Source organism: Nicotiana attenuata, unplaced genomic scaffold, assembly GCF_001879085.1.
Source record: "Nicotiana attenuata strain UT unplaced genomic scaffold, NIATTr2, whole genome shotgun sequence".
Classification (NCBI taxonomy): Eukaryota; Viridiplantae; Streptophyta; class Magnoliopsida; order Solanales; family Solanaceae; genus Nicotiana; species Nicotiana attenuata.
Genome location: NW_017670538.1, coordinates 7,339 through 14,676, shown reverse-complemented (window position 1 = coordinate 14,676; position 7,338 = coordinate 7,339).

Genomic DNA, 7,338 nt, shown 5'->3' with positions numbered 1-7,338 from the left:
GTTCTTTTCCAGGCGGGCTCCTGATTGCTAAAACTTGAAATAGATACCTTTATTCTCCAGGCGGGCTCCTGATTGCTAAAAACTTTAAAAAATAAATGCCTCTATTCTCCCAGGCGGGCTCCTGATTGCTTAAAACTGAAATAAATGCCCTTGTTTCTCCAGGCGGGCTCCTGATGTGCTAAAACTTGAATATATAGCCTCTGTTTCCAGCGGGCTCCTGATTGCTAAAACTTGAAATATATGCCTCTGTTCTCCATGCGGGCTCCTGATTGCTAAAACTGAAATAAATGCCTCTGTTCTTCAGGCGGGCTCCTGATTGCTAAAACTTGAAATAAAGCCTCTATTCTACAGGGCGGGCTCCTGATTGCTAAAACTTAAAATAAATGCCTCTGTTCTCCAGGCGGGCTCCTAATTGCTAAAAACTTGAAATAAATGCCTCCGTTCTCCAGGCGGGTTCCTGAATTTCACAAAAAATAGACAAACATAAAGAAAGAATTTCCTACCCCAGTTTGGTGACTGGGCGCATCGTGTAACCGAATATTACTAGAAATTTGAAAGCTAAAATTTGAATTGTACTTCCATTGTTCTCCAGGTGGGCGCCCTGACTGAACTGAACTTAAAAATGTATTCCCTCGTTCTCCAGGTGGGCGCCTGATTGCTGAAATTTGAAATGCATTCCCTTGTTCTCCAGGTGGATGCCTGATTGCTGAACTTGAAATGTATTCCCTTGTTCTCCAGGTGGGCGCCTGATTGGCTGAAACTTGCAATGTATTCCCTTGTTCTCCAGGTGGGCGCCTGATTGCTGAATCTTGAAATGTATTCCCTTGTTCTCCAGGTGGGAGCCTGATTGCTGAAATTCGAAATGTATTCCCTTGTTCTCCAGGTGGGCGCCTGACTGCTGAACTTAAAATGTATTCCTTGTTCTCCAGGTGGGTGCCTGATTGCTGAACTTGAAATGTATTCCCTTTGTTCTTCAGGTGGGCGCCTGATTGCTGAAATTTGAAATGTATTCCCTTGTTCTCCAGGTGGGCTCCTGATTGCTAAAACTTGAAATAGATGCCTTTGTTCTCCAGGCGGGCTCCTGATTGCTAAAAACTTGAAAATAAATGCCTCTATTCTCCAGGCGGGCTTCTGATTGCTAAAACATGAAATAAATGCCTCTGTTCTCCAGGCGGGCTCCTGATTGCTGAAAACTTGAAATATATTGGCCTCTGTTCTCCAGGCGGGCTCCTGATTGCTAAAACTTGAAATAAATGCCTCTGTTCTCCAGGCGGGCTCCTGATTGCAAAAACTTGAAATAGATGCCTTTATTCTCCAGGCGGGCTCCTGATTGCTAAAAACTTGAAAATAAATGCCTCTATTCTCCAAGCGGGCTCCTGATTGCTAAAACTTGAAATAAATGCCTCTGTTCTCCAGGCGGGCTCCTGATTGCTAAAAACTTGAAATATATGCCTCTGTTCTCCCGGCGGGCTCCTGATTGCTAAAACTTGAAACCATATGCCTCTGTCTCCAGGCGGGCTCCTGATTGCTAAAACTTGAAATAAATGCCTCTGTTCTTCAGGCGGGCTCCTGATTGCTAAAACTTGAAATAAATGCCTCTATTCTACAGGCGGGCTCCTGATTGCTAAAACTTGAATAAAATGCTCTGTTCTCCAGCGGTCCTGATGATTCGCCAAAACTTGAAATAAATGCCTCTGTTCTTCAGGCGGGCTCCTGATTGCTAAAACTTGAAATAGATGCCTTTATTCTCCAGGCGGGCTCCTGATTGCTAAAAACTTGAAAATAAATGCCTCTATTCTCCAGGCGGGCTCCTGATTGCTATAACTTGGAAATAAATGCCTCTGTTCTCCAGCGGGCTCATGATTGCTTAAACTTGAATAATGCCTCTGTTCTCCAGGCGGGCTCCTGATTGCTAAAACTTGAAATATACGCCTCTGTTCTCCAGGCGGGCTCCTGATTGCTAAAACTTGAAAATAATGCCCTCTGTTCTCCAGGCGGGTCCTGATTGCCAAAACTTGAAATAAATGCCTCTATTCTACAGGCGGGCTCCTGATTGCTAAAACTTGAAATAAATGCCTCTGTTCTCCAGGCGGGCACCTGATTGCTAAAACTTGAAATAAATGCCTCTTTCTTCAGGCGGGCTCCTGATTGCTAAAACTTGAAATAAATGCCTCTGTTCTACAGGCGGGCTCCTGAATTGCTAAAACTTGAAATAAAATGCCTCTCTTCTCCAGGGGCCCTTGATTGCTAAAACTTGAAATAGATGCCTTTAATCTCCAGGCGGGCTCCTGATTGCTAAAAACTTGAAAAAATAAATGCCTCTGTTCTCCAGGCGGGCTCCTGATGCTTAAAAACTTGAAATAAATGCCTCTGTTCTCCAGGCGGGCTCCTGATTGCTAAAAACTTGAAATTAGATGCCTTTATTTCTCCAGGCGGGTCCTGATATGCCTAAAACTTTGAAATAAATGCCTCTGATCTCCAGGCGGGCTCCTGATTGCTAAAAAACTTGAAATATATGCTAAAACTCCTCTGTTTCTCCAGGCGGGCTCCTGATTGCTAAAACTTGAAATATAATGCCTCTGTTCTCCAGGCGGGCTCCTGATTGCTAAAACTTGAAATAAATGCCTCTGTTCTTCAGGCGGGCTCCTGATTGCTAAAACTTGAAATAAATGCCTCTATTCTACAGGCAGGCTCCTGATTGCTAAAACTTGAAATAAATGCCTCTGTTCTCCAGGCGGGTTTCCTGATTTCAACGAAATAGACAAAACAAAGAAGAATTTCCTACCCCAGTTTGGTGACTGGGCGCATCGTGTTACCGAATATTACTAGAAATTTGAAAGCTGAAATTTGAATATGTACTTTCCCTTGTTCTCCAGGTGGGCGCCTGACTGCTGAACTAAAAAATGTATTCCCTTGTTCTCCAGGGGGGCGCCTGATTGCTGAAATTTGAAATGCATTCCCTTGTTCTCCAAGTGGATGCCTGATTGCTGAACTTGAAATGTATTCCCATGTTCTCCAGGTGGGCGCCTGATTGCTGAAACTTGCAATGTATTCCCTTGTTCTCCAGGTGGGCGCCCGATTGCTGAATCTTGAAATGTATTCCCTTGTTCTCCAGGTGGGAGCCTGATTGCTGAAATTCGAAATGTATTCCCTTGTTCTCCAGGTGGGCACCTGACTGCTGAAATTAAAATGTATTCCCTTGTTCTCCAGGTGGGCGCCTGATTGCTGAAATTTGAAATGCATTCCCTTGTTCTCCAGGTGGGCGCCTGATTGCTGAACTTGAAATGTATTCCCTTGTTCTTCAGGTGGGCGCCTGATTGCTGAAATTTGAAATGTATTCCCTTGTTCTCCAGGTGGGCTCCTGATTGCTAAAACTTGAAATAGATGTCTTTGTTCTCCAGACGGGCTCCTGATTGCTAAAAACTTGAAAACAAATGCCTCTATTCTCCAGGCGGGCTCCTGATTGCTAAAACTTGAAATAAATGCCTCTGTTCTCCAGGCGGGCTCCTGATTGCTAAAACTTGAAAAATGCCTCTATTCTACAGGCGGGCTCCTGATTGCTAAAACTTGAATAAAATTGCCTCTGTTTCTTACAGGGGGGCTCGACTGATACCTAAAACTTGAAATAGATGCCTTTATTCTCCAGGCGGCCGGCTCTGATTGCTAAAAACCTGAAAATAAGATGCCTCTATTCTCCAGGCGGCTCCTGATTGCTTCAAACTTGAAATAAATGCCTCTGTTCTCCAGGCGGGCTCCTGATTGCTAAAACTTAAATATATGCTCTCTTCTCCAGGGCGGGCTCTGATGCTAAAACTTGAAATAAGAGCCTCAGTTCTCCAGGCGGGCTCCCTGATGCTTAAAACTTGAAATAGATGCCTTTTTCTCCAGGCGTGCTCCTGATTGTCTAAAAACTTGAAATAACATGCCTCTATCTCCCAGGCGGGCTCCTGAATGCATAAAACTTGAAAATAAATGCTCTGTTTCCAGCGTGGCTTCCTGATTTGCTAAAACTTGAAATTATGCCTCTGTATCTTCCAGCGGGCTGCCTGATTGCTAAACTGAAATAAATGCCTCTGTTCTCCAGGCGGGCTTCCTGATTGCTAAAACTTGAAATAAATGCCTGCTTTCTACAGGCGGGCTCCTGGATTGCTAAAACTTGAATAAATGCTCTGTTTCTCCAGGCGGGCTCCAAAATTGCTATTAAAACTTGAAATAAATGCCTCTGTTCTTCAGGCGGGTTCCTGATTTCAACAAAAATAGACAAACAAGAAGAATTTCCTACCCTAGTTTGGTGACTGGATCGCATCGTTGTTACAACGAATATTACTAGAAATTTGAAGCTTAAATTTTGAACTGTTACTTCCCTTGTTGCTCCAGAGTGGCGCCTTGACTGCTGAACTTTAAAATGTATTCCCTTGTTATCCAGGTGGCCCTGATGCTGAAGTTTTAAATTATGCATTCCCTGTTCTCCAGGTGTGATCGCCTGAATTGCTGAACTTGAAATGTATTCCCATATTCTCCAGGTGGGCGCCTGATTGCTGAAACTTGCAATGTATTCCCTTGTCTCCAAAGTGGGCGCCTGAATTGCTGATCTTGAAATGTATTCCCTTGTGTCTCCAGGTGGGAGCTGAATTGCTGGAATTCTGAATGTATTTCCTTGTTCTCCAGTGGGCGCCTGACGCTGAACTTAAAATGTATTCCCTTGTTCTCCAGTGTGGGCGCCTGATTGCTGAAATTTGAAATGCATCCCTATGTCTCCAGCGTGGGTGCCTGATTGCTGAACTTGAAATGTAATTCCCTTGTTCTTCAGGTGGGCGCCTGATTGCTGAAATTGAATGTATTCCCTGTTCTCCAGGTGGGCTCCTGATTTGCTGAAAACTTGAATAGATGCCTTTGTTCTCCAGGCGGGCTCCTGGATTCTAAAATTGAAAACAATGCCTCTATCCAGCGCGGCTCCTATGCTAAAGCTTGAAATATATGCCTCTGTTCTCCAGGCGGGCTCCTGATTGCTAAAACTTGAAATTATGCCTCTGTCTCCAGGGGGCTCCCTGATTGCTAAAACTTGAAAATAAATGCCTCTGTTCTCAGGCGGGCTCCTGATTGCTAAAACTTGAAATAAATTGCCTCTGTTCTCCGGCGGGCTCTGATTGCTAAACTTGAAATAAAATGCCATCTGTTCTCCGGCGGGCTCCTGATTGCTAAAACTTGAAATAACATGCCTTTGTTCTCCAGGCGGGTTCCTGATTTCAACAAAAAACAGACAAACAAAAGAAGAATTTCCTGCCCCAGTTTCTGGTGACTGGGCGCATCGTGTTAACCGAATATTACTAGAAAGTTTGAAAGCTAAAATCTTGATTGTACTTCCCTTTTCTCCAGGTGGGCGCCTGGATTTGCTGAAACGTTGCAATGTATTCCCTTGTTCTCCAACGTGGGCGCCTGATTGCTGAATCTTGAAAATGTATTCCCTTGTCTCTCCAGGTGGGAGCCTTTGCTGGAATTCGAAATGTATTCCTCTTGTCTCCAAGGTGGGGCGCCTGTACTGCTGAACTTTAAAATGTATTTCCCTTGTTTCTCCAGGTGGGCGCCTGATTGCTGAAAATTTGACAATGCATTCCCTTGTTCTCCAGGTGGGTGCTGATTGCTGAACTAGAAATGTATCTCCTGTTCTTCAGGTGGGCGCCTGATTGCTGAAATTGAAAGTGTATTCCCTTGTTCTCCAGGTGGCTCCTGATTGCTAAACTTTGAAATGATGTCTTTGGCTTCTCCAGACGGGCTCCTGAATGTTCTAAAAACTTGAAACAAATTGCCTCTATTTCTCCAGGCGGGCTCCTGATTGCTAAAACTTGAAATTAAATGCCTCTTTCTCCAGGCGGGCTCCTGTTGCTAAAACTGAATAAATGCCTCTATTCTCAGGCGGCTCCTGACTTGCTAAAACTTGAAATTAGATCCTCTGTTCTCCAGGCGGGCTCCTGATTTACTAAAAACTTGAAAATAGATGCCTTTATTCTCCAGCGCGGCTCCTGATTGCCTAAAAACCTGAAAATAAATGGCCTCTATTCTCCAGGCGGGCTCCTGATTGCTAAAACTTTGAAATTAATGCCTCTGCTTCTCCAGGCGGGCTCCTGATTGCTAAAACTTGAATATATAGCCTCGTTCTCCAGGCGGGCTCCTGATTGCCTAAAACTTGAAATAACTGCCTCAGTTCTCCAGGCGGGCTCCTATGATTTGCTAAACTTGAAATAGATGCCTTTATTCTTCCAGGCGGGCTCCTAATTGCTAAAAAACTTGAAAATAAATGCCTCTATTCTCCAAGGCGGGCTCCTGATTGCTAAACTCTAATAAAATGCCTCTTGTTCTCCAGGGCGGCCCTGATTGCTAAAACTTGAAATAAATGCCTCTGTTCTCCAGGCGGGCTCCTGATGCTAAAACTTCAATAAAATGCCTCTGTTCTTCAGGCGGGCTCCTGATTGCTTAAAACTTGAAATAAATCCTCTTATTCTACAGGCGGGCTCCTTGATTGCTAAAACATGAAATAAATGCCTTCTGTTCTCCAGGCGGGCTCCAAATTGCTAAAACTTGAAAATAAATGCCTCTGTTCTTCAGGCGGGTTCTCTGATTTTCAACAAAAAATAGGACAAACAAAGAAGAATTTTCCTACCCTCTATTGTTTGTGGACTGGGCGCATCGTGTTACGAATATTACTAGAAATTGAAACTAAAATATTGAACTGTACTTCCCTTGTTCTCCAGACGTGGGCGACCTGACTGCTGAACTTAAAAATTGTATTCCCTTTGTTATCAAGTGGGCGCCTGATTGCGAAGTTGGAAATGCATTCCCGTTTTCTTCCAGGTGGATGCCTGATTGCTGAACTTGAAATGTATCCCATGTTCTCAGGTGGGCGCCTGATTGCGAAACTTGCAATGTATTCCCTGTTCTCCAAGTGGGCGGCCTGATTCTGAATCTTTGAATGTATTCCCCTTGTTCTCCAGGGTGGGCGCCTGATTGCTGGAATTCGAATGTTATTCCCTTGTTTCTCCAAGGTGCGCCTGACTGCTTGAAACTGAAAATGTATTCCCTGTTCTCCAGGTGGCGCTCTTGATTGCTTAAATTTGAAAATGCATTGCCTTGGTTCTCCAGGTGGATTGGCCTGATGCTGAACTTCGAAGTATTCCCTGTTCTTCAGGTGGCGGCGCCTGACTTGCTAAATTTGAAATGTATTCCCATGTTTCTCCGGTGGGCTCCTGATTGCCTAAACTTGTAAATAGATTGCCTTTGTTCTCCAGAGCGGCTCCTGATTGCTAAAAAACTGAAACAAATGCCTCTATTCTCCAGGCGGGC